Source organism: Cnephaeus nilssonii (assembly GCF_951640355.1).
Source record: "Cnephaeus nilssonii genome assembly, chromosome: 7".
NCBI lineage: Eukaryota > Metazoa > Chordata > Mammalia > Chiroptera > Vespertilionidae > Cnephaeus > Cnephaeus nilssonii.
In genome coordinates this window covers 54,947,273-54,974,749 of record NC_137078.1, presented here as the reverse complement: position 1 = coordinate 54,974,749, position 27,477 = coordinate 54,947,273, and the positions used below count along the sequence as shown (strand labels likewise).

The 27,477-nt window shown below is 36.7% G+C and overlaps 1 protein-coding gene across 1 annotated transcript in view; it reads left to right on the top strand.

Moving 5' to 3' along the window:
- Positions 1–27,477, top strand: part of LRRC7 (leucine rich repeat containing 7) — a gene marked incomplete at its 3' end in the record, with an annotated part of 1,171,300 nt that overhangs the window by 15,369 nt on the left and 1,128,454 nt on the right. The window contains exon 3 of the mRNA XM_079777586.1: positions 20,102–20,183. The remainder of the gene's footprint in view (positions 1–20,101; positions 20,184–27,477) is intronic.

The following is a 27,477-nucleotide window of genomic DNA, read 5'->3' as shown; positions in this document are numbered from 1 at the left end:
TACCACCATTTTGCTAATAGGAAAACAAAGGCTCATAAGTGGTTAAAAGCTTACCTAACAAATCCAACTCTTAAATGGGACAGCCAAAATTTTAATCTATAAATGGCCGGATCCAAGGCCCATGGTGTTCTTTGTTGTGTTTTGTTTTATTCAAAATATTATGTCAGCTCTGAAGTGGTCTTAGTCAAAAGGAAAACTACCTGAATATCCTCAGGGCATTGACAGGTTATAGCATAGCACAAATACTGATGTTTATAATGATGATTCTAGACCAGTGGTTCTCAACCTTTCTAATGCCGCGACCCTTTAATACAGTTCCTCATGTTGTGGTGACCCCCAACCATAAAATTATTTTCGTTGCTACTTCCTAACTGTAATTTTGCTACTGTTATGAATCGTAATGTAAATATCTGTGTTTTCCGATGGTCTTAGGCTCTACAGCGACCCACAGGTTGAGAACCGCTGCTGTAGAGCCTAAGACCATCGGAAAACACAGATATTTACATTACGATTCATTAACAGTAGCAAAATTACAGTTAGGAAGTAGCAATGAAAATAATTTTATGGTTGGGGGTCACCACAACATGAGGAACTGTATTAAAGGGTTGCGGCATTAGAAAGGTTGAGAACCACTGTTCTAGACCATCAAGAAAAGGACACATTTTATACCTTCTATAAGAAGGACTAGAAGTATGTAATATATTTTAGGTTTCTATTAAATTCAGTAAAATAGAATCAGTTCGATATAACACTGGGTAAGCTTCAACTACCTGAAAATTGATTTATGTTGCACACCTCATTCCTGAGCAGTGTCAGTTAAGTTAGGTATGACAATTTAAAATAAAAGGGATATTGAATGCAATAGTTTTGGACTATAGTCTTTGTTCAGTTGCCTGTATGGTACTGTAAATATAGAATATGCTGTAACCCATGAAACTAACCAGGCTAAAAGAATGTGATCTATATAGTAATCTTTAATTTTGAAAAGATATATATGCCCATTCAGTTGTCCTATCTTTTCCATAAAGTGGTGTGTGTTTACAAAGTTATTAATTATGTACTTTATTTTTTGCTGCTATTATCAATGAATAGAGACTGGAACTGAGAGATGAAGTATTATTTCTTAAAGAAAACAAGCATTTTATCTGTGAAGATATATCAATCACTAGCAAAGTAGGTGCTATTATAAATTCATGTTCTCCATCTTAAATTGGCTTTCAAGACTGGTTGCGGGATAAAAAAAACACACACACAAAAAGAAACCCTTATATTTCTGTAATCATCTCACTGTCCTCATCTTACAAAATATCTAAATTAATCACTTATTTTTTAAATATATTTTTCTGGTTTGTCTGATTTAAGTGTTTTTCAGAATTCTCCTTCATTATGTATCTTTAAAGGATAATACCTATTTTTATACTGTAGAAAATGTTCAGACAGCAGTTTAATGAATTCAGTTAAGCAAGTGACCACTGGAGTCAGAACTACTTTAGTTTGTATACCTATTCTATTGTTTACCAGCTGGGAAACTGGGGCAAGTTTGTTAAATTCTCTAACTTTTTCCTTCTATATAAAATGGACAAAAAGTGGTACCCTTGGTACATTAAGATGTCCTAACTATCAAATTATATAACCCATATAAAAACCTTAGTACTGTGTCTGGAAAATAGTAAGAGGTCAATAAATGTTAGTTTTTATTGTTAATATTATTGTTGATATTATATTTTTGTTAATACCATTTGTAGTTCTATCATTTTATTTATTTTTAGATATATTTTTATTGATTTCAGAGAGGAAGGGAGAGGGAGAGAGAGATAGAAACATCAATGATGAGAGAGTCAGTGAGCAGCTGTTTCCTGCACACCCCACTCTGGGGGTCAAACCCGCATCTCTAGGCATGTACCCTGACTGGGAATTGAACTGGAACCTCCTGGTTCATAGGTTGATGCTCAACCATTGAGCCACACCAGCTGAGTGGTGCTATCATTTTAAAGTACTGAGGGCTTCCAAATTTGTATCTTCAGTTAAGATATCTTTTCTGGGATTCAGCCTGCTTAAATTAAACCTCACATCTAGCTTTCAGCACATCTACTTAACTCCATTTCTGTTGCTGATAGCCTTGCTCATGACTTGGGCCAAACACTGGGGAGAGCAAGGCCATTCACTTTGCCTAATGGAATTGTGAACAGTCTGTTTAATATTCCAGGCACTTTCAGTTGTTAGAACAGTACTATTTCAGCATTTAACATCCAGTCTCGTATATTTTGAGACTGCTGTCTCAAACTCTATTCAAAGCTCTCTTTTTTCTTCAAAGCACAGCTAGGATGATCTATCTTCAGCAGCTAGAGCAGAGTTTTCCATCTGCTAGGTGCTAGCTTCTATCTCAGAACATGGTGAAGAGGAAGGAGAGGAAAATGGCAAACCTGTCTTTATTGAGCTGTGAGTGGAAGCAATTACTTGTGAATTGAGGAGCGGTCTCTGGCTCACATTGGTCAATTTTTTCATGGGACTCAGGAAGGCCCTGTTCAGATTTCCTACTGATTCCTAGATACGGGAGATCTGGCTCTGTATTTTCCACCCCCTGCATCGTTAGCTCTTGGCTTGTCTCACAGCATCTTGCTGCTGTGGTTCCTTTTGTGAGAAGCTCCTTCGAGATAGCTCAAATCCAGCTGCCTTCCGAGGTGTTCACTGCTCCAGCCCTCACAGTGTAGGTGTGGGTTCACTGCTTTCCTCTCTTAGCCCCATCTTCCTTCTCTCTTTCCAGCTCATGGTGACCCATGAGAGCAGATTAGTGACTCTGCTGGTTACACAAGTGTATAACTGGGGAACAAAATGCTTTTCTCCTTTTCCTGTAGAAATTCCACTATTGTATAAGTGATTTTCATGAAGCTCCCCATTTCTAGTTGATTTTGGAAAGATCCCCATTCCTGTAGACTTGTGTTGGGCAAGAAAGAAAATAGTCTTTCTCCTTGGATACCATGTATCTGAAAAGGCAATTTACTCTCTTACTTCCAGTCTTGTATGTGTTTTGATTGTCAGAGATGATGGGCAGTGGGTGTGGTGGAGAAGATTCTTGCCTCTCATTAGACCTTGAAGATAAAAGTGTCTTACCTCAACTACTGGTGAATCTCTGAGTTTAGAATGCAAGAACTTTGCATGTATTGTGTATAATTTTGAGCCTCTGCAGTTATTCCTGGAAAACAGGACAAAATCTCATATGAACCTGTTACACTTTACTAAAAATTGCCAATACCACAGAAATGGGGCCATTAGTCTTTGTTCTCATTTTATATTCCAGTGTCAAATATATGATTATAAAATTACAATACATGGAAAAGCTGACCCTAAGATTTATGACACACAACAGATAGAGAAGACACAATCCTGGAAATAGTTACCCAGAGAAATTGCTATCATCATCATAATACTTTATAACACTGAATGTTCTTAAATTGGTCCCTTTGATACCATTGTGTTCATTGTGTAGATTTTCATATGCTTTGGTTTCATTTTCTACAAATTAGTTAAATAATTACTTTATGAGAACTGGAGGAATAAATTTAAAACTTTATTGTGTTTGTGCAGAGAGTTCTGCTATAAGAAAATGACATGAAATGATCTCAAGTCTACTCAGGATTATTAAAAGGTACAGTCCAAGAAATATTTTTATTTTTGTTCATTTTTTTTTCAAATCACATTAAAATAGTCCCTTTTGCACTTAAGTGCTTTTGTAAGAATTCTATATTTAGTTAAAAATGGCTGATTATTTTCCTAGATTTAAAATTTTCTTTTCTGAAAACTTGCGTTCTAAGCAAAGAATTTAAGAGAAAATTTAAATCTAAATTTAGTGTGCCAGGTACATTTGATTAAAATTACTGAATGATATGTCTTATTATTCCTTAGAAAATTTGAGAATATTACTGGGTTCCCAAGTAGATTTTCCTTAAGCCATGAGTCATCTTGAGATCTATTAGTTTGATCACTTGGTACGAGCAAATTCCTACATTTCTTTATTAAAAACACAAATAAGAATAATCATGAGGTTCTGTTCCAGTGCATTTTAATAATATTTAAGAAAAGGGAAAAAGATAAAATCTTTTGAAGAAGTCTGTTTAAAAAATGGCTAGGAATTTACAGAGATTGCTAAAAAATAACTTGTGTTCTCAACCAGTTCGCTTGGCTATTTCAGGTACCTATGAGAAGCGGGCTTAGTAAGGCAAGTTACCAGGGAAACCTTTTTCTCCCTGGAAAAGAATAATTGTGTGCTGTGAGTCCATGCATAGCAAGGCTGTAATCTTGCTATGCTTTCATTTCATCTAGGTTAGCCACAGAGGAGCAAACATCATAGAAACTGGATGCTAGGAATACAGAAGGGCAAAAGCAATTTTATAACCTTAAGTTTATTATTCACACTAACAATATTGCTAACAGTAGTACTGATACGATTAAGAAAAATAATTATAATCATTTATAAAATATTCTATAGTGTAAAAACTGCACTCGCTTAAATTATGTCTTTTGGGAAACATTTATTGTCATGTCTCTCATATTGGAAATAAGGAAACTAAAGTGAAGTACATGGCCAGTGGCCAATAGGGTTTAAGTAGGAACTTGTAAGTTGTTCCCAGCTTCCTTGATTCTAGAGCATTTACACTTTACACATCACCCATTTTTCTAAAATAATCCTAATTCTTGGTCTTTCTTGTGAGAAGATGCAGAGGTAGATTTAGCTTGAATTAAAGAAAACATAGTTTCAGGATCCCTCACTTTGCATGGGCTCGTTCCAAATTTTTGGGAGAGGCCCTAACAATGTTCATATATTTTTGTAAATTTTGGCAATATTTTTTTAAAAGCAATTTTTTTTTCAGTCTATAATCAGTGTTTCCACTGCATCTTTCTTTACCTCTTACTTTTCCTTGTATTGAGTTGTCATTCAGGTAGTTGTGGGCAGTTTTGGGATCTGGCTTAGAGGAATTGATTTGGCAATATATTTGATGTAATGAAATTTATTTATGTGGTTGGAAGTCACTCCCCTACATAATAAAATTACTGCTAGTCATGTTATTGCAAAAATCTTTGCTAAGAATGTTACTGTAATCTGCTCTGTTGACATTATCATGGTCGAGACATAAAAGTGCATCATAGATAGTTTATGCTATGAATTCATTGTATAGCCTCAGTATGAAAAATATGTAGAAAGAGAACAAAGTTGGAAATGTTCAGAAGCAGAAGCTAGTTTTAGTAAAATGTAAGTAGAAAAATGGATTTTATCAAGACTTAATAAAAAACACTCTCTTCCAGACTGAAGTTTTCACAAATATGACAACAGCCCTAAAATTTTGCAGGGTTCTACCAGTAACTAATTGTGAAACTGAAAGTTAATTTAGTAAAGGAAGTTAATTAATAGAAATATTCCATCTTTAGATTTTATATTTTAGGTATTGTATAAAATTTATAATTTGTGGTGATTTATTTTCTTATTCTAAATAAATACTTTTCTAGATGATTTTGAGAAAAGAAGACCCTTTTCTTCCAAATTGTATGAGAGTAAGATATCATAAAGCCAGATCCATCACTGAGATCTGAATGCCCAATGAATATTTGTTGAATGAATAAATATCTTCAGGAATCGATTTTGATGCCAAGGTGACTTGATACTCTGAAATTCTGACCTTAAGGACTTGTTGGTAGGTTTTTTTTCTTCAAGACTGGGACATATACCCTGTACTTTATGAAGCTTGTGCTTAGTACAGATTTATTAGATATCTACTTCAGTATTTGCCAAAAATTAACTATCTGCATTCTATATCCAGAGATTTTAACTCCTCCTCCTCCTCCAGTGACTTAGCCTCTTGACTTCACAGGATATCAAATAGAATTAAAAAAAAATAAATCTAGGCTCATCAGGGTAATGGAAATTGATTATTTGGGGCTGGGAAGGATTCCAAGGAAATGGTCCATCCCAGAAGAGACAGTGTTAGTTAGAGTCCTTGAGTGTGGGTGTCACTGATGGTGGAAGGTTGTTGACTAATAGGAACCAGTATCTTGTTCTCATCATACCCATAATTCTTGGAAGTCTTGGTTTTTCTGTAATACTGAGTTGATTGTGGCACTAGAAGTCATTGGTTGAGACACATTAATAGTTCATGTAGTCCTAAGTTATCACAGAGGGGGTAGAAACACTACTCTATAAAGGGGTGCTTGGATGATTGGGCAATTGATATCACAGGGATAATTCATATCACATCTAGAATTGAAGACTCTCTAATTTGTTGAACTACATAATCACCCCATCCGATCACTCAACCCAGTGTATATATGATCCTAGGGTAGTAATTCTTAAAGTGTGGTCCCCTTTTCACATATCAGAATCACCTGTAAACATTTTAGAAATACAAATTATCAGGCCTACAAATCAGAAACTCTAGAGAGTAGTGTTGTAGAACAAATTTATATGTACTGTATGTGGATTGATCATATTTCACATAAGTTGGGAACAGGAAGGTCATTTGGGCCTCACAAGGGATTGGAAACAGAAACAGAAAAGCCATCAGGAGGGGAGATCCAAGAGGGTGGCAGTGTATGTGGAAGCTACATTCACATCCTCCCTGGACCAAACTGGAATTACAATTAAATTATAGAATAATCACCCAGAATAACCAACAGAAGACTAGCTGAAAAGAAGTCTTATAACCAAGAATTCACAGAAAAAGCCACATTGAGACCAGTAGGAAGGGCAGAGATGCAAAAAGAGCTGGCTCCACTCCCACAGGCTGGCAGCTGAGGTTCCAGAGGGCTTTCTCAGCTGTGGGGGTTTCCTCTGAGAAGCAGGCGGTCTCAACGGAGCTGAGCTCCCTAGCCCAGGTCACCAGATCCGGGAAGAGGTGCCCACATAACTTTTGGCTGTGAAAAGTAGCAGGGTTTCTGTCCACCAGGGAGAGACCTAAGTCCAGGAGAGACACAGGCACCCTCCTAAAGGGCCAACACAGAATTTTGCTCACAGACACTCACCCTGGGCTCCAGCAGAGGGAGGGCAGAGTGTACTAGAGTTTCCTGAGAAGTCTGCAGTTTGTGGCTCTGGGGAAGGAGCTAAAGGGTCAGCTGCCAGGATCCCTGCGCTAAGTCACTCTGTCATACTACAGATGCCATCTTTCTTGGGTGGAGCACTTCCCTCCATGTGGCATCAGCCTGGAAGAAAGCAATAGCCCCACCCTCTGGACTCCCTGTTGACCCCCAGCAGAACTTAGGCACTGTTGGAAATACAGTCTCAAATAAGATGAAGCCAAAGAGGACCACACCAAGACACATCGTAATTAAAATGACAAAGGTTAAAGTCAGAGATAATCTTAAAAGCCATAAGAGAAAAACAGTTACCTACAACGGAGCTCCCATGGGACTGTCAGCTGATGTCTCAACAGAAACATTTCAGACCAGAAGGGATTGACATGAAATATTCAAAGTGATGAAAAGCAAGGACCTATGATCAAGACTACTTTACCCATCAAAGATATCATTTAAAATAGATGGAGAAATAAAGAGCTTCCCCAACTAGAAAAAGCTAAAGGAGTTCATTACCACCAACTAGTATTACAAAAAATGTTAAAGGGCCTGCTTGAACAAGAAGGAGGAGAACAAGAAGAAAAAACAGAGAACATAGGTAAAAGAATAAAATGGCAATAAATGTGTATCTACCAATAATCACTTTAAATGTAAATTACATGGTCTGTCCTGGCCTTGCTCTGAATCTTCTGAATTTTTCCTTGTTTAAATATTTTTCTTTCTGCTTCCCTATTAAGTAGTCAAGTGACCCTCTCTTAGCTTCACAAATGCTTAGTTAACAGAGTCTTATTAATGACTGTGAAACCTAATTTTAGGAGAAAAATATGATTATCTAACTTTGGATGGCCAGGCTGACAGGATCATTTGGGACAAGCAGGGCTATAGGGGGCTCAGGCTTATGTGTTGCTATTTTCCAAAAAAGGGGCTCATATATCTATCTACACAATGAATATCAGGTCTCATACACTGAAGATCAGTAATATCATGGGTTACCTTTCTAATTTTTATTAAATTTCTTGCCCACAGTTTGATTCTTTCATATTTTGACTTAATTCTAGGCTTATTTCTATATGCCTGGATATGTAAAAATAAATTGGGTTTGGCAAGAAAGTTAAATTTCTGTTGGATTTAGAGGTCATTGGAAGTTTGCCTTTCATGCTGGGGTTTTTATTGACTGCTTAAGATATAAATTGTATTTCCTCCAGAGCTCTAAAATAGCTCAATAAATAACTAATAATATTGCTGTTCAGGCATTTTAATCAAGCATCTTTAACTTTCACTAGCATAATATTTAAATAATGTATGGTGCAATGAGCCTTTTTGGTTGCAAAACTGGAAGCTCTCCAATAATTTAAGCAACAATTCAAATGAATTTAATTTTGACTCTAGGTAACTAAGAATTATTTTTCTAATATCTAAAAATAATCACAGATTTGTTATACCTTCAATCTTCTTTTGTTTTTTATTGTTAATAAACATAGTTATTTCCAAGTCCAGGTTTTTATTTATTATTTCCGTACAGCTAATTATGTTGAATTTCCAATGCCATAAAATAAGAAGAGATCTTCAATCATAAAGACTTCAGGATATAGTCTAGAAATTGGCAAACATTTTCATTTAAGGGCCAACAGTAAATATTTTAGGCATATGGGCCTCATATAATCTGTCACATCTCCTCCTCTTCCTCCTCCTTTTCACTTCTCCCCTTTCTCCTCTTTTTTTTTTTTTTTTTCCTTCTCCTACTTCTTTTGCTACTTGTTCTCTTTCTTATTCTTTGTAACGTATTCTTAGCTCATGGGCCATTCATAAACAAGCTGCAGGGTGAGGTTTCCTACCCATGATTTCAACTGTTTTTAAAAAATATTTTTTATTGATTTCAGAGAGAGGAAGGGAGAGGGAGAGAGAGATAGAAACATCAATGATGAGAGAGAATCATTGATTAGCTGCCTCCTGCACATCCTCCTACTGGGGATTGAGCTCGCAGCCTGGGCATGTGCCTTGACCTGGAATCGAATTGTGACCTCCTGGTTCATACATGCAGCTTTTTTATCCACTCATCTACTGATGGGCACTTGGGTTGCTTCCAAACCTTGGCTATTGTAAATAATGAACATAGGTGTTTATATATCCTTTCAAATTAGTGTTTTTATTTTCTTTGCATACATTCTGAGAGGTGGAATCACTGGGTTATAAGAAATTTTAATTTTTTTAGGTAGCTCCTGTTTTCCAGTGGGCTGTACCAATCTGCAACCCCACCAACAGTGCACAAGAGTTCCCTTTTCTCTACATCATCACCAACACTTGTTGTTTGTTGATTTATTGATGATAGTCATTCTTGCAGATATGAGATGACATCTCGTTGTTTTGATTTGCATTTCTCTGATGATTAGTTATGTGGAGTAACTTTTCATATATTTATTAGCCATTTGTATGTCTTCCTTGGAGAAGTGTCTATTCAGGTCTTCTGCCCACTTTTTAATTGGGTTGTTTGTTTTTCTGGTGTTAAGTTGAACAGAGGAAACTTTTACTAATTTCTCTCCTGTAAGACTTAATTCTTCCATCATTTTTCCCCTGTCTTTTATTACATTGACCATCAAATCTTCCTTTCTACTTGTTATTATTGTAATGCTAACACTAAGTATATGCAAATGAATCCCATTGTTATAAACTCTGAATTATGAAATTCTCATTTACTAGTAAGAAATTATATACTAGTTCATCATAAAACCATTTTTCCCTCCTTGGCCTTGAATCCTAAGATAAATTTATTATTAAAAATATCATAATAGAAAGTGAAATTGAGAGCAACTTTAAAGCAAGTTCAATGGTGTTTCTCTAATTTTTCTTTATAGTGGCCTTCAATGAAAGTCAGTGAAATAATGAGAAAGCACAGGTATATGCAGAAATGGTTATTAGCTGGTGAATGGGTGGGGCAAAATGAAACTAGAGAATGTAGTGATTCAGTAATGCTAAGTTTAATAAAGCTTTGCCTAATATATGGATAACATTTTAGGAATTTTATAAAAAAATAGAAACTAATGTAGTCCTTAAAGCATATCTCTTATATAACATCTCTGAAATCTTGGCCTTTTAAGAGCAGGGAAATAAAAAAGGAAAAGAAGAGAAAATAAACAGAGTACCATTTTCCAAAATTGGTGCCATGAAAATGCAAGTAAATATACCAATAATTCCCTTTAAACGAGGAGTGGGATTGTTGGGCTAATTGAAGAAACTTTCCTGGGTTCAGGTTAGCACAGAGAAGAATCACATGAGCTGAAAGAGGGATCATACAAATGTTTTAAGAAAACAGTCAGTAGATGAAGCAAAGTGAGAGACAGTATTGTCAACACCTCTGGTGCAATGGTATTGGCAATATTCTGGATTTCAGATGGTGGTTACTTCTTGGCTCTATATTTTATTGTTATATTTCCTAACTTACAATATGTTACATGTATGTATTAGTATTCTACTGCTGATAACAAATTATTCCAAAACTGAGTGACTTAAAAAATATTATCCTCAGAGTTGCTAAGTAAGAAATTTAGGAACAGTTTAGTTCGCTTGAGGTCTCTCAAGAAGTTGCAGTTAAATTATCAGTCAGAGCTACAGTCATCTGAAGGTAGCCTACTCAAATGGCTGGAAAATTGGTGCTAGTTCTCGGTGGGAAGCCTCAGTTTCTCTCCATGTGAGCCTCCTCACAGGCTGCTTGAGTATCCTCACAACATCGTGGTTCACATCTCCGTGATTGGTGATTCAAGGACCATAGGCAAAAGCAACAATGCCTTCTATGACCTAGCTTCCTAAGCTCATGTTATCTCTTCTGCCATATTCTATTTGTTAGAAGTGAGTCAACAGTCCAACCCACATTAAAAGGGAGGGAAGTTAGGCTCCAACTTTTGATGGGATAAGGATCAAAGAATTTTCAAATATTTTAAAATCATCATAATGGTTTTTGAAGGTTTTAAATATTAAATAACAATTTAAAAAATCTATGAGCTCAGATCTTAAGAAATCATTGAGAAAAGTAAAATGTTCCCTTGAAATGATGATTACATGTGAATAATAACAGAGAACACAAACTGTTGTTGAAAATACAGTAAGAGAGAAAGGAAGATGGCTGCCGACAGGAAGGCAGACTGCAAAATAGTGTGTGAGTGAGAAAACAAAGGGAGAGTGTGTGGTCGCACGGGGCGTGTTTGTTGGTGAGTTGAGGGACAGCTATACTCCAGGAGACTGTGGGGGACTGTCGAACGGGGCTCGCCTGACTGGGCAGCTCGCCTGACTGCTACTGGGTTCCCACCCAGAGCGACTGGTTCGGACGTGGAGACTGCGCCATCTTGAAGGGGAAAGTGGATGTTGTCAGGAACCTGAAAAGCCCAGGGAATCTACAACTAAGGCACCCACCAAACAGCTGCAAACCCGAGAACACTGGTCTCCAATTGGCACAAACACACAGATTCAGAGGAGCTCTACACTCCACCACGGAAAGGTCAGATTTCGCCTGGGATAAGGTGAGGTCTCTGGTCCCAGCAAGAGAGAGAAACATGCGCACTGCGGGAGCTGGAGGACCATGGAAAGTCTGCGCCTAGAAAAATCCATGGCTGTTGGGGCTGATGTGGTCTGTGAATGTGGAAGGGGGTCCTCAGAGCTGCTAAGAGAAAGGATCTCTAAAAAGTAACCCATTTTGATCTGACGCAAAAGGACAGCTTAAAAATTTTAAAAGTGTTCTGGCTGCTTATATTCAAGGGGGAAGAAGGGACTGTGCAGACTTGCGTGCAGCCCCGGAGTTCGCACACTTGCACTTTTTCCCCTTCAAATCCTTGCTTCTGATTATTAAGCCCAATACATAGGATCACCCAATTGGGGACACCCTAAGAGACTGCAGGGGAAAGTTGTTTTTCTGGAACCTGGGATCAGAGCTGGGAATAACCATTAGAGAACCAGCTCTGGGGCAACCCACTCCCACAAACAGGTATTGAGTGCCACAGGGAAAGTAGGATCTAAGCACTGGCTAGAGAGGACCTATTGACCCAGAGGTCAATCCAGAAACACTGCCACCCAAGGGTTGAATCACAAATTGACTCTGTGTAAACACAAATAAAGGAATACAAGAAATTAAGACACACTGCCTACTTAAAAATTAGGATTGGCTTACAACACTGAGGAGCAGTGGAATGCAGGGAACTGCAATACTGTCCTAACTAGGAAACAGGCGTGCCAAACAGAACAGTAGAGGAAGTGAATGACCTTCACTACAGCACATTTTTATTTTTATTTTTTTATCTTTTACTTAAGAAACTAATTTTTTCCTTACTTGATTTTACCTTTTTAATTATTACATTTTTATTTTCAATCGGTATTATTACTACTACTATTTTACCTTTTTTTTTTAAAAGTGTCATTTTATTTTCTCTTTATTTTACTTTGGGATTAGTGTTCTACATCCTATTTTCATCTTTCCTTTAGCATCATTTTACTCTATCTCAACTTGACCTTTATGCCATCACTCTCTTCCTAACTTTTCGCCTTTTGTTGTCCTGTTTCTCTTACCCTCTTCCTGCTTTAGATTTTACCTATTTCTTCTTTTTACCCCCTGTTAAAATTTCACCCTACTTATATATCTAATTTCCAATCCCCTGCTCCAGGTCCATACATAACTCTCTCTTCTCTGTCTTCACTATCCAAAATTTTTTTTCTCTCTGTCCTTTTGTTGTTGTTTGCTTGATTGTTGATTATATTGATTTTTTATGCTTTTTTGTGAGATTGTTTTGCTTATTCTTTTTGTTTGTTTTGTTTTTGTTTGTTTTTTGCTTCTGTTTTCCCTCACCTCACTTGATATAGTTGTTGTTTGTAGTTTGTATTAATCTCCAGGTACTTGTTGCTGGCATTTGTTGGTATTAGTGGCTGTTCTATTGGAGTTTTCTCCATATATATATATATATAGTTTGTTCCCCTCTTCTTTTTTATTCTCTTTCTTGTCTCTCTTACTTTTTTGCCCCTTTTCCCAATCTCATTTTTGCACTCCTTTCTTTTTTTTCTCTTCTTCTTTCTCTCTTATCCTCTAATTTGCCTTTCTCTGGTGGGAACCTTTATTTGAGGTTATTAATATCATGAATACATTTCTGTTCAGTGCCTTGTGCGTTGTACCTGGTTGTGTTGTATTTTGTGCCTTTAAATCAATGCAGCAGAGAGAGAACTATATAACCAGACACCCGGAGAAGAGAGACCATGGGGAGACAAAAAACAAAACAAAAAACAGCCCGCATATGAAAGAAAAGCAGGCATCACCAGAAAAGGAAGTAAATGAAATGGAGACAAGCAACCTGTCAGAAAAAGAAATCAGAGAAATGGTCATAATGTGGCTGAAAAGAATGGAAGACAAATTCAACAATATGAGTATGAACCAAGAGGAAATGAAGAAGAACCAAGAAGAAATGAAAAATGATATCGCTGCTATAAGGAACTCAATAGAAAGCATCAAGAGTAGACTAGAAGAAGCAGAGGACCGCATCAATGAGCTAGAAGACAAGGTAGGAAAAAATACCCAAGTAGAGCAGCTTCTAGAAAAAAATAAATTAAAAAGCAGGAGGAGAGCCTAAGGGAACTTTGGGACAATATGAAACAAAACAACATCTGCATAATATGGGTTCCAGAAGGAGAAGAAACTGAGCAAGGAATAGAAAACCTGTTTGAAGAAATAATGACAGAAAACTTCCCTCATATAGAGAAGAAAAAACTCACACAAATCTGTAAGAAGCTCACAGAGTCCCAAGCAAAATGAAGTCCAAAAGACCAACACCAAGGCACATTATAATTAAATTGGCAAAAACCAACGACAAAGTAATAATCTTAAAAGTGGCCAGAGAGAAACAGAAAGTTACCAACAAAGGAACCCCCGTCAGACTAGCAACTGATTTCTCAACAGAAACTCATCAGGCCAGAAGAGAATGGGATGAAATATACAAAGTCATGCAAAGGAAGGGTCTGAATCCAAGAATACTGTACCCAGCAAGGCCATCAATCAAAATTGAAGGTGAAATCAGGAGCTTCACAGACAAAAAAAGGACTAAGGGAATTTATTACCACCAAACCAGCAATGCAAGAAATGCTAAAGGGTCTGCTGTAAAAAAAAGAAATAGGAAGTGAAGGAGGAACACAGGGGTAAAGAATAAAAATGGTGACAAATAAGTACCTATCAATAATAACTTTAAATATAAATGGATTAAATGCCCCAATCAAAAGACATAGAGTAACAGATTGGATAACAAAACAAGACCCATATCTGCTGTCTACAAGAAACCCACCTCAGAAAAAAAGACACACACAGACTGAGGGTGAAGGGATGCGAAAGCCGTCTTGAGAGGGAAGTTCATAGTTATACAAGCCTACTGCAAAAAGCAAGAAACAATGGTAATAAATTACCTAACCCTACAACTCAAAGAGTTAGAAAGAGAGCAACAAGAAAAGCCCAGTGTAAGTAGAAGGAAGGAAATAATAAAGATCAGAGCAGAGATAAACAACATAGAGACCAAAGAAACAATACAAAAGATCAACAAAACCAAGAGCTGGTTCTTTGAAAGGATAAACAAGATTGATGAACCTCTAGCCAGGCTCACCAAGAAACAAAGAAAGAGGACCTAAATAAACAAAATCAGAAATGAAAGAGGTGAAATAACAACAGACCCCACAGAAATACAAAGGCTTGTTAAAAAATACTATGAACAACTCTATTCTAACAAACTGGACAACCTGGAGGAAATGGACATATTTCTAAAAAAATATAACCTTCCAAAACTCAATCAGGAAGAATCCAAACAGCTCAATAGGCCAATAACTATGGAAGAAATTGAAGCAGTCATCAAAAAGCTTCCGGCAAACAAAAGCCTGGGGCCAGACGCTTCACAGGGGAGTTTTACCAAACATTCAAGGAAGGACAAAACCTATCCTCCTCAGACTATTCAAAAAAATTCAAGAGGAAGGAACACTTCCAAGCTCCTTCTATGAAGCCAGAATGACCCTAATACCAAAACCAGATAAAGACAACACAATTAAAGAGAATTACAGGCCAATATCCCTCATGAACATAGATGCCAAAATCCTCAACAAAATTCTAGCAAATTGAATCCAGCAGTACATCAGAAAGATCATACACCATGACCAAGTAGTATTTATCACGGGGATGCAAGGATGGTACAATATCCGCAAATCAAGAAACATAATACTTCACTAAACAAATTGAGAGATAAAAACCATATAGTCATATCAATCGATGCAGAAAAAGCATTTGACAAAATCCAACACGCTTTCTTGATAAAAACTCTCAACAAGGTGGGAATAGAAGGATCATACCTCAACATAATAAAAGCCATATATGATAAACCCAAAGCTAACATCATACTCAATGGGCAAAAACTGAAACCATTTCACCTAAGAACAGGAACAAGACAGGGATGCCCACTCTCACCACTCCTGTTCGACATAGTACTGGAAGTATTAGCCATTGCAATTAGACAAGAGGAAGAAATAAAAGGCACCCAAATTGGAAAAGAAGAAGTAAAGCTGTCCTTATTTGCAGATGACATGATATTGTACATAAAAAACCCGAAAGACTCCATCAAAAAATTAATAGACTTAATAAATGAATTTGGCAATGTAGCAGGATACAAAATTAACGCCAAGAAATCTATGACATTTCTATACACCAATAGTGACCTTACAGAAAGAGAGACTAAAAAAGCAATCCCATTTACCATACACCAAAAAAATTAAGATACCTAGGAATAAACTTAACTAAGGAGGAAAAAGACCTATACGCGGAAAACTACAGGACACTGAAAAAAGAGATAGAGGAAGATGTAAACATATGGAAGAACATACCATGTTCATGGATTGGTAGAATCAACATCATTAAAATGTCCATACTACCCAAAGCAATCTATAGATTCAATGCACTCCCCATTAAAATACCAATTGCATATTTCACAGACCTAGGAAGAACTCTCCAAAAGTTCATCTGGAATAAATGAAGACCCCAAATAGCTGCAGCAATCCTGAGAAAGAAGAACAAAGTAGGTGGTATCTCAATACCAGATATCAAGCAGTATTACAAAGCCACTGTTCTCAAAACAGCCTGGTACGGGCACAAGAACAGACATATAGACCAATGGAATAGAATAGAGAATCCAGATATCGACCCAAACCACTATGCTCAATTAATATTTGACAAAGGAGGCATGAACATACAATGAAGTCAAGACAGTCTCTTTGATAAATGGTGTTGGGAAAATTGGATAGATAAATGGAAAAAAAAATGAAACTAGACCACCAACTTACACCATACACAAAAATAAACTCAAAACAGATAAAGGACTGAAATGTAAAATGGGAAACCATAAAAATCTTAGAGGAATCCACAGGCAGCAAAATCTCAGACAGATGCCAAAGCAATATCTTCACTGATACCACTCCTAGGGTAATGGAAATTAAAGGGAAAATAAACAAATGGCACTACATCAAAATAAGAAGCTTCTGCAAAGCAAAAGAAACAATCAACAAAACAACAAGAAAGCCCACTGCATGGAAAAACATATTTGCCAATGTTACCTCCAATAAGGTTTTAATCACCAACATTTATAGGGAACTCATACAATGTAACAAAAGGAAGATAAATGATCCAATAAAAAAAAAATGGGCAACAGACCTAAATAGAATCTTTTTGAAAGAAGACAGAAGGAAGGCCAAGAGACAAATGAAAACATGGTCAAAGTCACTAATTATCTGAGAGATGCAAATCAAAACGAAAATGAGGTACCATCTCACACCTTTCAGAATGGCAATCATCCACAAAACGACAAGTGCTGGAGAGGATGCAGAGAAAAAGGAACCCTTGTGCACTGCTGGTGGGAATGCAGACTGGTGCAGCCACTGTGGAGAACAGTATGGAGTTTCCTCAAAAAACTAAAAATGGAACTCCCATTTGACCCAGTGATCCCACTTCTAGGAATATATCCCCAAGAAAATAGAAACACCAATCAGAAAGGATATATGCACCCCTATGTTCATAGCAGCACAATTCACCATAGCTAAGATTTGGAAACAGCCTAAATGCCCATCAGCAGATTAGTGGATTAGAAAACTATGGTACATCTACACAATGGAATACTACGCTGCTATAAAAAAGAAGGAATTCTTACCATTTGCAGCAGCGTGGATGGACCTGGAGAGCATTATGTTAAGTGAAATAAGCCAGGCAATGAAAGAAAAATACCACATGATCTCACTCATTTATGGAAAATAAAGAACATTATAACCTGATAAACAAAAAGATAAATACAGAGCTAGTAAAGCACCGAACAGGCTGTCAAATTACAGTGGTAAAGCAGGGGAGTGTTGGGGGGGAGGGGGGGAAGAGATCAACCAAAGGACTTGTATGCATGCATGTAAGCACAACAAATGGACACAGGACACTGCGGGGCTAGGATGAGGACATGCGACAGGGGGTAGAGGAGGCTGGGGGAAGGTCAATGGGGGAAAAAAAGGAGATATATGTACTACTACATGTAATACTTTAAACAATAAAAAATATTAAAAAAAGAAAATACAGTAAGAGTGGGAGAAGCTACCAAAATGAATTGGAAATGAATAAGTAATTAAAGAGGATTTGTAGTATTGAGTAATGGCCCCAAAGAGATCCAGATTGTAATCCTTGAAACCTATGAATGTTACCCATGTGGCAACGGTGACTTTGCAGGTGTGATTAAGCATTTTGAAGTGGGGACGTTATCCTTGTGATTGTCACAAGTGTCCTTATAAAAAGAAGACAGCAGGAGATTTGACTACAAAGATAGAAAAGGAGAAGGTGATGTAATGACAAAGCAGAGGTAGGTTTAAAGATATGTTGTTGACTCTGAAGATGGAAGAAGGGAATGGAAAAAGTGAGAAAACAGATTGTCTTCTAGAACTTCCAGAGGGAGCACAGCCCCACCTATACCTTGGTTTTGGCTCAGTGAAACCCATGTAAGACTTTGACCTCTAGAACTGCAAGAGAACAGGTGTGTATTGTTTTAAATCAAGTTTGTGATAATTTATAACAGTAGCCATAGGAAAATAGTAAAAGGCTGGAGAGACATGTATAGGCATGGAAGAGATACAAAAGAGATCCAGTTACTCATAATTATTTTGACTGAAGAACAGAACTGAAAATATACATGGAGAGAATTATTTCTAACATTGTTTTTCTGCCTATGGCGATAGTTGAAGGGTTGACTCTTAATCAGAATTATCTTAATTAAATCCTACCTACTTATCACTTTTGATATGTTTGATCCTCCTTGTGAGCAAATGATTTTTAAATATGTGAAACCAGTTCTCAGATCTGTCATTGAAAAATTTAGACTTGGTGTGCTCTTTACTTTGGAATGTCATATCTATTATATGTTAATACCACACCAAAAGGCTTTTGTATAAACTGCCTGCTACTTACTAGTAAATGTAATACAAAGCATTACTAGTGAAAAACAGTATACCTTGATAAAAATTTCTGTTCAATATGAAAATATAAAATTGTAAACTTGCATGTACCTAATTTTTTAATACAAAACCAAATGAGAAATAAATAAGAAAAAATATGATTTGTGTCATACAGAAACACAAAACAAAAATAAGTAAATATTAGAGAACAGAATTCATTGAAAGCTAATGCATCATTATGAAATTAGATTTATTCTAGGAATATTGGTCTAGAATTAGAAAATCAATGTTTTTCACTCTAATAAAAATTTCAAGGACAAGAATAATACAGTCATCTCAAGATATAAAATATAACTGAAAAAATGTAATACTAATTCAATATTAAAATAAAAACTCTTAGAAAACAAATTATGGAAGAGAACTTCCTTAGCCTGACAAAGATACCCACAAAAATTCACACCAAACATGCTCCCTAGAGAATTTCCTTAAATTTGAAACGAGACTCAGGTGCCTGATATTACCACTTTAGTTCAACATTTTTCTATCAGACTTTTTTATAAGTCAATTAAAATAACCTTTGGAATACATAGGAAAAATTGAATTATTTTCAGCCAATATATAATTGCCTACTTGAAATTTAGGAATTTCAGAGAAATTATTAAAAGTAATGAGAGTTTTTCAATGCAATAATATATAATATTGATACTTAAATCAATTTTATTTTTATATTCTATCACAACTAATTAGAAAATGTAATTTAAGAAGATATCATTTGCAATAGCCACACTATTTTTTTTTTAAATATATTTTTATTGATTTCAGAGAGGAAGAGAAAGGGCTAGAGAGATAGGAACATCAATGAAGAGAGAGAATCATTGATTGGCTGCCTCCTGCAAACCCCACACTGGGGATATGCCGCAACCTGGGCATATGCCCTGAGTGGAATGGAACCATGACCTCCTGGTTCATAGGTCGATGCTCAATCACTGAGCCAGGCCTGCTGGGCTGTCTTTTGAATATAACAAAAAGTTTAAGACATCTTATTGAAAGATATTATTAAATTAGAGGCCCCAGTGCACGAAAATCATGCACAGGTAGGGTCCCTAGACCTGGCTGGCGATTAGGGCCGATTGGGGCCTTCTGGCTGCCGGCCAGGGCCTTCATTCTGTGCCGCCCCCTGGTGGTCAGCACACATCATAGCGAGCAGTCAAACTCCCAGTCCGTAGAACTCCTGAGGGGACAATTTGCATATTAGCCGTTTATTATATAGGATTATACCTAAATATATAAAAAGACATATCAAATTTATGGATTGAAAACTTAATATTATAAAGAAAGCTCAGTATGATATTTCAAAATGACAAATTAGTGAAGTGTCCTTACTAGGATTGCTAATTACAGAGACACAATTCCTTATGTCCTATGTGAACCTCTTATGTCTCTGGTAATTATGATTTAAAAGAGGTAACTAAACATGAAGACAAATTTAAAAGACATAGCAGGGTAAATAGCACCAACATTCCAATGCTTAATTTTTGTTTATTTTCCTCTAATTCTGCATTTTTTCTCTTAGTTTTCAGGCATTAAAAGCAATCGCAAACATCGGCCCCTACTGGACCAAAAGTCTCCTTCCTCCAGTTGTTGATGGATCACAGGTCAGTCCCTCTCTAGGAATTACCCTTAAAGAAGGGAATTGTCTTGCCTAAGGTTATACCCCTCCCTGGGGACAGCCTGCATTCAGCGGTTGATGTGGGAATCCAAAGTCTCTGATCTCAGCACTGAAGGGCTCAGAGTTCCTTGTAAGATGTGTTGAGGCCTTTGTTGCAACACCATTACCCTGTTATAGGTGTTGTTCCAGAAGGAGTAAACTATTATCTTTGCATCTTAGTTTCTCTAAGTAAGTAAAATGGGGTATTAATAATTATATTAGGGGCTGTTGTCAAGAACAATGAAGATAACACATGTGAACGTACCTCATAAAAATATCTAGCTTTGCTTGATTGATTATCTTTGTAGAGTTCTTTGCTTCTTTGTTTATTTCAGCATCTATATTGCAGTAAAATCAGCAATACTTTTCTGGGCTGTCAATTTTTTCTTTGTTTTACTGATAATGCACAAGGAAACAGGAAGGCACTACTAACAGTCTAACTTAAGTGAGAAAAACTAATTATAGTTTCCTAACTCATATATATTTTACCTTTATTATAAGTTGCAACTTATTTAATGAGAGACAGATATTTTATGTAAATGATGTAAGAATGAAGATGCATTTGGATAGAATTTTTATTTGTGTATTTAAAGTTCATTTCTGACTAGAACGTTTTCTTTAAAAAAATAAGTTTAATCTCTTTGCCACATGATGGTAGTGTTGCTTCTCTTGTTAAGCTACAAAAATAGATTTCAGATGCCAGTTAAAATCATAAAAAATTATATTTCTCCAAGGAAACCTAACAAACATTAGTTTCATAAAGAAAAAAAGACTCTTACACACTTATGTTATTTTTAAAGAGCAGGAAACATCAATGCCAGTGTTTCCTGAGGAGAATTGCCATTTCTTTTTTTAGGAAACAGTTTTATTTTGCATATCAGGAACATTCTCATCATCTCTCTTCATAAGGGAATCTTGTTTGAGGCATTGTCTTTCAAATTACTGCCCCTTTTAATTCGGTTGACCAACATAATTTGTTATTTTGTAAATATATATATATATATATATATATATATATATATATATATCTTGAATAAGATAAATTTTAAATGGTACTCATACTGATTGTATTCTACATAATCTTTTGTAGCACATTTAGAATTAGAAGTCAACTTGGAAATTGTCTAGAGTGACCTTCTATTTGCATGCAGTAATTTCTTCTGCATCATCCAGAACAGATGGCCATGCAGTTTTTCAAGTGTCTCTAAGGATGTCCTTCAAGGCAGACTCTATTCATTGCAGGACCCCTAGAAAAGGAACTGGTTTGCTATTATGCAGAAGATAGTGTGTGGTTGCTTGGAAGCTGGGAAGCTTCTGTTCGCTCAAATTCAAAACCATTTCATTTGTCTGAAGGCAACCATCTTGTTGAGAGAATGAGTCATAGGATAAAATTATGAAATGTAGTTTGATGCATACTGTAGTCAGTCACAATCTGTCCCACAGATTAAAAAAACACACAACACCAAAGAAATATAACAAGCTACATTTTGTACTCTGAGAGATTTGGATTTAACATGTCAGAAATTATTTATTTTCCTCATGACCATTGTGGATTTACTGAAATATTCTGATATCTAGGATTTTTGGTTGCCCTGTTCCCAGAAGTACAGTTTCTATTAATAGTAAATTTTACAATAAACAGGTTTAGTGGAGGAAATAAATTCCTTTGACACCTTGTCAAATGGGGTGGTGGTGTGTTGAGAAGATAATCCTGCTTCAGCAGGGTCGTTGCTATTTTCTCAGAGGATGCTTTTCTCCCCGCCCAATAACCCAGTGACTCTTTGCTCTATTGAAGATAAGATGAGAAGAGAGAGGGGCTTGTGGAAAGATTTAGACAGATCTTACAGAGTCTGAATGACAGTGGAACCATCATGCATCCATGATGCATTCCTCAGCTTTGTAGATTTAGAAACATCCTCATCAGTTCTGCAAGGGGCTGATTATACTCTGGGGGAATCCCACCATGCTAACTTATCTCAGAAGAGAATTCAACACAAACCTGAATCGTTACATTTCCCATGAGAAGTTTACCTGGCGGATAGTCTCTAGTGGTCATTGCCCATGTCACACCATTTTAGTGGGTATATTAATATCAACTCCCTGAGGGGCATTATGCCAGGTATACAGATGGATCAGAACCCCATGGGATATTGTACTTGTGCAGATGGCTAATTATTTCCATTTTGTATTCATTATTGTTGGTTATAATTTTAGAAATATTCCAAGTGATGAATAGCAGGGACCTACAACCAAGATTACTCTACCCAGCAAAGCTATCATTTAGAATTGAAGATCAGATAAAAAGGATGTTCTTCAACTCTGGATTTTTCTATTTACCTTTCTCCATTCACCGCCAAAGTACTTGAAAAAGTGGTTTATATTAGTGCTTTCATTTTCCTTATTTAATACTAAACCCTTACTCCAATTGAACCTGTCTGCTGCCCAGTCTCTATTGAAACTGCTATCAGTAAGGAAACCAATGCTCTTCCAGTTATCACAACCAAAATCTATCTACTTTCTTGGGTATTGGTAAGGGTTTATAGATATAAGCATTAGAAACTATCTCTTGTTGACTTAAACCAAAAAAATTTATAAGGATTTTGGGTAGCTCACAGAACCAACAGGAATGCTAGAGAACTGGGACTAGACAATGGGCAAGAAGCAAAGGAAACTGAGTAACAGGTCTCATGGCCAAGTCATATTTCAGTTAAATTCTGGGGAATACTGGACACTTTCACAGCCACTGTGTATGAATTATAAGTTGTCACTATACATTTGAATCCTCACTTGAGACTGAAAAACCCTGGGTGGAATATCCAATTGCCTGAATCTGGGTTACTTATCTCAACAAACCTTGGCTACTCTTTACTTTCTCTAGTGGAGACCTGGCCCTTGGCTCTTCACTTAAAGCAGAATTTCCCCCCAAATAAAAATAAGTGCTTTAGATGTTGAGCAGCAAAATACAAAGTTACCCCCATGATCACTCTGTGGCCTTTGGTACCATTGTCTACTCCCTTCTTAAAATCTTTTCTTTATCTGACTTCTAGAAATCTCTCCTCTTTTTTAAAATCTTGGTGTCTCCCTATTACCAATTGGGTAGATATAAAATCTTGAACTTGGCATTCAATGCCCTTCATAAAAATGCCTGTTTGATTTTGGGCATTATATTCCCCTTATTATTTCAGCTCCCCATTCTGCCGTAAGCTACCCTAACTACTTTTATTTTTTTGAAACATATTTTATTGATTTTTTACAGAGAGGAAGGGAGTAGGAGAGAGAGTTAGAAACATTGATGAGAGAGAAACATCAATCAGGTGCCTCCTGCATTCCCCCTACTGGGGATGTGCCTGCAACCAAGGTACATGCCCTTGACCAGAATCGAACCTGGGACCCTTGAGTCCACAGGCCGACGCTCTATCCACTGAGCCAAACTGGTTAGGGCTACCCTAGCTACTTTTAATGGATGAAACTACTCATATTTCCTCAACATTCCCTACACTTGGAGATATCTGGAAAAGCCTTTCTTCTTCTTTGTCTTTGTATTCATCCTTCAGGATTCAGATCAATTTTGTGAAGTCCTCTGAGCTCAATTAATCTCTCCCTTCTCTGCCTTACCGTGATACTTTATCTAGTTTGTTTATGACTCTGTCTTCCAAATAGATTCTTCAAAGGAAGACCATATCATAATTATATTCAGCACAATCCTGGTTGAATGAATTTTGAATAATCTTAAATCCTTTTTGGACATATTCTGGATATAAATTATATGGTGATAAAAATAATGTTACAGTAGCTGTTATTTATTATCATCCAGGTCTTTAATTATTCAAAGTCCCATTGTTTCCATGCATAATTAAAACACTCTTGAGGTATCTTTCTCCCAAAGCTCTGGACACACTTCAACAAATAAAGCTGAAGTCTTCTGTTGTGCTGAGGAGGCCACTGTGGTGAAATGGGGGAGGAGACTCTTTTTATTGTGTTTCTGTTATTTTCTAGGACAACAAAATAATCCTTATGTTGCGAATAGCCTAATGTGATTGTTGGCAAAAAGTTTGGCAGTGTCTTTTCAAAATGAGCTTAGCAAAATTCTACATGGGCAACACCCTACCAGATGCTATAAAAGCCCCTAAATTGCTACTCATGCGTAACTCTTAATGTTGTGCTGACATGTGCTGGCCATGGTTTGCCCCTTTCCAGACTGTATGATAAGCTGCAAATGAACAGAAGGTCCTTCCATCGTTCTGGAATTCTCCTCTGCCTACACAATTCCAGCATCTCAAGTAGGAGGCAGGATTAGATCCACTATAGCAGGAATATACATACGAGATAGGTGAATGCCATTCCATACTTAACCAGGTTCTATGTCTATCATATATGTCCTGAACTCAGGGGAGGTATTTTATGATGTTCATAATCATTCTCAGAATTTAAATTGCTAAATAGTTTTGAATGATATGATGCACTACATACAGTATATAATGTTCACTGTTGAAAAGGAAACACCTATGAATTGGGAGATTAATGAACCTTCCACAAAGGAAACTAAGAGAAAAACAACTGGTAAGGTAGTGGCAATGAACTTTAAGAATTAAGTGATTCTACATTTTAGGCTCTAAGATAATGGTACAAAAATTGTGAATGACTGAAATGGGCAAAGAAAGATTATTGGGTCTTCTCTTTTGTGTATACTTCTGGGTTATCTCTGCCTTTTCATCTGTCTGAACTATTTTACAACTCTATAAAGTTGCACAATACAAATTATTCTTGTCCATAGAAATGCAAATTGCATTTTCCCCAAATGTAGTTGATTATTGTTCTGTGGGCCTTAACCAGTTTTGCATCTACTAAGCAAATTCATTTCAGCATTCCTTATATTCTACATATGTGTGGTTCTTTCAGTTCTCTTTTGTACCATTTGTAACATCTTATTGGTTCCCTCATATAATGAGTTAAATAGAATCTTTGGCACATGTGTACACTTTATATTTATGTGTATTTTGCTTATGTCCTTATGATTTTACTAAAAATAGTTTAATATTGAATGGCACCGTGGTTCTCCTCTGTTCCTTCTTTTCTTTCTCTCCCTTCCCCTGTCCATTCCTTTCTTCTTCCCTTTAACAAGTATTGAATGCATACTGTGTGCCAGGCATTTTACAAGGCACTGGGTATACAAAATACAACCTAAATCTGCCTGTGACTTTTATATTTTTTAATTATGATCTATAATGGCTTTCACAGGGACAAATAAGACTATATGAGATAAAAAAGTAATAATGCCTATAGGTTTATATAGTCTTGGATTTAAATTTGGGTTCTACCTTTTCGTATTGTGTAACTTCTGGCAAGTTTCTTAACTTTTCTGAACTTTATTTCCTTCATTTTAAAATGGATTTGTTAATGGTGAATGGCATTGAGTTTTGGCTAAGCAGAATTCAGAGGCAAGACTCAAAGACAAGCAAAAGTTTATTTAGAAAGTTGCAGAGGTAGAAAATCAGTAGAAATAGCTGGGCTGCATAGACTAAGAAAACAAGTTACAAAGGTGAAAGAAGGGCCCTTGGAGTTAAGGAGAAAGAAAGGAAAAAAAAAAACACAAAAAATCACACCTGGAGGAAGGAGAGGGGAAAGGTGAGGGTGTGCTCCAGAGAAAGAGAGAGTGTGCATTAGGTCCTTGGTCTTAAGGGTTTTTAAAGGCAGGGATTTTAGGGGAGGTCTTGGGAGAATCTCAATAGAATATTCATCAGCTTTCCAGGTGTGTTCTTTCAGGGTCCTTGTCTCTACTGATTGATCCACCCTATGGAAGGAGTCATTAGTCATTGCAGCTGGTCCTGATGTCAGCCATGGTGTCACTTCATCACTTTGTCTGGTCTGGCTGCTTTTCTGGACCTGGAGCTGAAACACAACTGAGGCCTAAATGCTCTCTCTAGTTTGATCAAGACTCTGTCTCTGTGGCCAACAGTCCTGAGGCTTCATTCTTAAGATTTGATGCAGGCCAGAACATTATTGTCCTAAAGGCTTAATGCTTAAGGGATGGTTGTTCCAGGGCTTGTCTAAGAGTCGTATGAGGCTATTCTCTGGCCCTCTTGTTCCTCCAAATGACTAGTGACATGCTAGTGGAGGTTGGGGAGGGGGAAGGTCACGTGAGGATCCGAACCTCATGATCAGTGATATGGAAGGAGGTCAGGGGGTCTAAACTGCATGGACAGCTAGATGCTGGGGGAGGAAAGGTTACTCTGGGGGCGAGGTCCCACCTTACAATTGTCCACTGCTAGGCACCTGGGACTTTCCACGCTGGTGATCTTCTGTACCTGGCTTATTGTTCCTCCTCTGCTCATATCTGTCTAACTGCCTACTATACCAGTTTGTGCTCATTTCAGCCAGTCAAGGTTGTTGGGTAAATTAAGATTATGTATGTCACTGCTTAGTACTTAGATGGCACTGGGTTCTTAGTAGGTACTCAGGGACTCAGTGAATGTTAATTCCCATTCTTTACTCCATGCTCTCAACCTCCTTTTTTTCTCCTTTTTAATTTGTTTTTAAATTTTTTGCCACTGCCCCCAACAAGTTATTATTTCTTTTTTAGGATTCTGGAATGACTAGATGAAGCTCAATAGACAAGAATCTAGACTACTCAAAGTCTCGATTCAGTACTCAGCTCAGTGAGCATGCAAACCTAAAACAAGAAATAAGTTCACAACCAGGAAGACCTCTAAATGTTAAAAAATACCACTTATGGTTAAGGAACTATTAGTGTTTTAAAAAATGTGATTACAAGAATGACCTTATTGCAGAAAGCATAATATTAGTCCACCTGGATAATTACAGATCAAAATTTGTGAAAGCCAAAATTGCCCTGTCAAATCCCTAAGAGCAAATGCTCCCCTTCCTGTCATTGAGGGCCCACAACATTTATTTTTCCCCCCAGTTAATGTTAAATGCTCTCTCTATTATTTTTCCCTCCAACTTTGCTTGTCAGTTCTTTTTTAGCAGCCAGACTGCTTGCCCCCTTCTCTTTTAATCTTTTACTGGGTAGTTTAAAATTTTAAGTTATTTACAATCCAAATGAATATTTAATGGAATATTCATTATGCACCTTCCAGTTGCCACTTTTCTATTACTGCAGTGACACTGAAGGATGGCGGGGATGCAAATGCCTATTTCTTGTGAGTTTAATCTAAGCTCCTTGTGTCCTGATATATCTTATCATTTTGTTTGGTAATTAGACTTCTCTGATGATGCTGTAA